The sequence below is a fragment of the Chroicocephalus ridibundus genome, unplaced genomic scaffold (genome assembly GCF_963924245.1).
Source record: "Chroicocephalus ridibundus unplaced genomic scaffold, bChrRid1.1 SCAFFOLD_84, whole genome shotgun sequence".
NCBI classification, from domain to species: domain Eukaryota; kingdom Metazoa; phylum Chordata; class Aves; order Charadriiformes; family Laridae; genus Chroicocephalus; species Chroicocephalus ridibundus.
Genome location: NW_026961297.1, coordinates 668,705 through 671,673, shown reverse-complemented (window position 1 = coordinate 671,673; position 2,969 = coordinate 668,705). Strand labels below are relative to the sequence as shown.

At 72.6% G+C, this 2,969-nt stretch overlaps 1 long non-coding RNA gene across 1 annotated transcript; it reads right to left on the bottom strand.

The window, feature by feature from the left end:
* Positions 1-260: 260 nt before the first annotated feature.
* On the bottom strand, positions 261-2,358 carry LOC134509224 (uncharacterized). The gene is made up of 5 exons (XR_010069260.1): positions 2,262-2,358; positions 1,498-1,530; positions 1,337-1,372; positions 860-928; positions 261-377 (listed from the first exon to the last, which is right to left on the bottom strand). It is a non-coding gene; the product is annotated as an uncharacterized LOC134509224 (long non-coding RNA).
* Positions 2,359-2,969: the final 611 nt, after the last annotated feature.

The window sequence follows — 2,969 nt, the reverse complement described above, 5'->3', positions numbered from 1 at the left end:
GAGGCTCCTCCCCAACCCGCGATGCCCCAGAGAAGGGGGTGGGCTGGGGGGGGGGCGGTTCGGGAAGGCAGGTGGCCAGGCGTGGGGCTCTGAAATGGCCTGGGAACCCCCCAGAGGGCTGAGTCCGTGGGGCAGGAGCCCAGAGGTCCGGGCCGTCCCTCCACGCTCCTCTCCTGCCCCACACCACGGGGAGAGGGGCCACGGAGGGGGGGCCACGCGCAGGCAGATGCGGAGCGAAGCTTTGCTGAAGGAGTTTATTGATGGCGAGAGGGCAACGGTCCGGGGCTCCCGGGGGTCGGGGGGGGCCATCCAGGGATGATCATCTCCTCGTGCTGCTGCGGGAGGACGGGACGAGGGTGTCACCGCTGGTTCCAGTCCTGGAAGGCAGAGCCCGGCGTGAGACCCTCCCGGCGTGCGCCGGGCCAGGAGAGCGGCCGCGTCCCCCCCCGTCTCCCCACAGAGCCCTGGGGACGGAGAAGGGACCCGGAGCCCCCCACGCACCCAGGGCAGGACCTGGCTCTCCTGAGCCCCCCGGGGCACCCCCAGCCCCTCGCCCGGCGTGGCCTTACCTGGGGACGCCCCGAAACCTCCGTGAGCCCCGCCCGGCCCCCGCGGGCATCCTGGGGGGCACCAGAGCCCCCCGCCCGGCCACGGCGGGGCCCCGGGCAGTCCGTGCAACCCCCCCCGGGTGCGGGGACTGGCAGGGCAGCAGCTGCGTCCCGCTGGCCCGGGACACGCGTCGCCGCCGTCCCCTCGTCGTCCCGCTCCCACGGCCCCGGCAGTCCCGGCCCCGAGGGCTCGGGGACCCCCTGGGGCCCAGGACCCTCCGTGGGGCTGGAGTGGCCGGGACGTCACTCACCTAGGCCTCGGCCGCCTCAGCCATGCGTCTCTGGCGCGCCAGCTCCAGCAGCTTCTCAGCCCGGGGGGCCTGGGGAGACGGGGGGGTCAGGGAGGCGCTGGGAAAGCCCTGGGGGGGCTGGGGGCGAGTGGGCTCCCAGTGCGGGCACTGGGGGGGAGTGGGCTCCCAGTGCAGGCACTGGGGGGGAGTGGGGCCCCAGTGGAAATACTGGTGGGAGGGGGTGGGTTCCCAGCACAGGTACTGGGGGGGTGAGTGGGTTCCCAGCGCAGATACTGGTGGGAGGGTGTGGGGTCCCAGTGCAGATAGTGGGGGGCGAGTGGGGTCCCAGTGCAGGTACTGGGAGGGAGTGGGGCCCCAGTGCAGACACTGGAGAGTCGAGTGGGGTCCCAGTGCAGGTACTGGGGCACACTGGGATGCTCTGGAGCGCGGTGCCCGTGGGAGGGAGGGTCTAGGGGCAGCAGAGCTGGCTGTACCTACCGCAGCCCTCTTCACTCGCCCGAAGTTGATTCCCCCCTGTAGAGAGACCGTGGGGTCGCCCGGGCCACTGGGATGTCCCCAGCCCCGGCGAGCAACGGGGGGACCGAGCGGCCCCCCCAGTTCCGCAGACTGGGCGCCCTCCCAGCCCACCCGCCGCTTACCCCGATGCAGTAACCTCCGCTTGCTTCGAAGGCCTGGGGAGAAAGAGCACAGCGGGCGCTGGAGGGGACCATGGTGGGGCCGGGGGGGACAACACAGGCTCCCCTCGGCCCCAAGGCTTCCCAGGAAAAGGCCTTCTGCTGCCCCCCAGCACCATCCCCCCTCCAGGTTTCACCTCACACGAGGACCAGGGGTGAGGACGGAGATGAAGGGACCACGGGGAGTTCAGGAGCCCCAGAGAGGACGGGGGCGGGGGGTGGTGGGGATGCAGCGATGGGGCGCGGGGGCGGTCGGCGGGACCCCCGAGGGCCGGGGCCGGGGGCTCTGGAGGGCCGGGGGGGCGTGGGACGGACAGGAGAGGGAAGGAGCCCAAGCGGAGGGGCCGTGGGGGCTCCGAGGCGGTGGCTGGTGGGGGCAGAGGGGGGAGGAGAGCGGAGGAGCACAACGAGGGGACGGCGCAGGGAGACGGTGGGGTCGGGCAGGGGCTGCAGGGACACCGCTGCCGGGGAAAGGGGGGAAGGCAAAGGGCTGAGGGGGATGAGGGGAAGAAAGACCTCGGCAGCGACGGAGAGGTGGGACACGGAGCGTGTCGCCGGGGGGAGATGGCAGCGGGGCCCAAAAGGACGGGACTCCGGGGTGCCGGGGGGGGATGGGACGGATGTGGGGGCGCCGAGACGAGAGGCCAAGCCAAGGGCTTTCGTGCCCCCCGCTGCAGCGGAGCCGGCGTCCCCCAGCCCGGCCCCGGCCCGCAGCCCTGGGGACCCACCTGGGCATCCTCCGGGGTGCAGAGCAGGACGGCGAAGAGCAGGGCCAGGCTGAGCACCGCGACCTTCATCTTCCTCTGCCGTGCGGAGAGTCCCGGCTGCAGCTGGGGAAGGTGAAAGGGCAGATTTATCCCCCCCGGGACTCCTGCTCCTCCCTCCCCGCCCCGAGAGCCCCCGGGGCAAAGCTGGCCTTGGCAGAGACACCGGCCCTGGCCACCAGCCCAGCCCCGGCACAGAGTCACCTCTGTCCCGGCACCGGTCCAGCGTGGGCATGGGGCAGCTGGGCAGGGAAGGGCCCCGGCACCGGGGGGCGGCTGGAGGGGGCGGCCGGAGCCTCCCGACAGCCGGACGCCCGACAGCCGTGACCCACTGCTCCATCATGAGACCGGCCTCCAACAGCCCCTAAAGCCAGAACCCCCCAGCTCCCCGTGTCCCTCACCCCCAGACCCCCATCTCCCCACGTCCCTCACCCCCATCTCCCCGTGTCCCTCACCCCCAGACCCCCATCTCCCCACATCTCTCACCCCCAGACCCCCATCTCCCCATGTCCCTCACCCCCAGACCCCCATCTCCCCACATCCCTCACCCCCAGCTCCCCGTGTCCCTCACCCCCAGAGCCCCATCTCCCCACATCTCTCACCCCCAGACCCCCATCTCCCCACGTCCCTCACCCCCAGACCCACATCTCCCCACATCTCTCACCCCCAGAC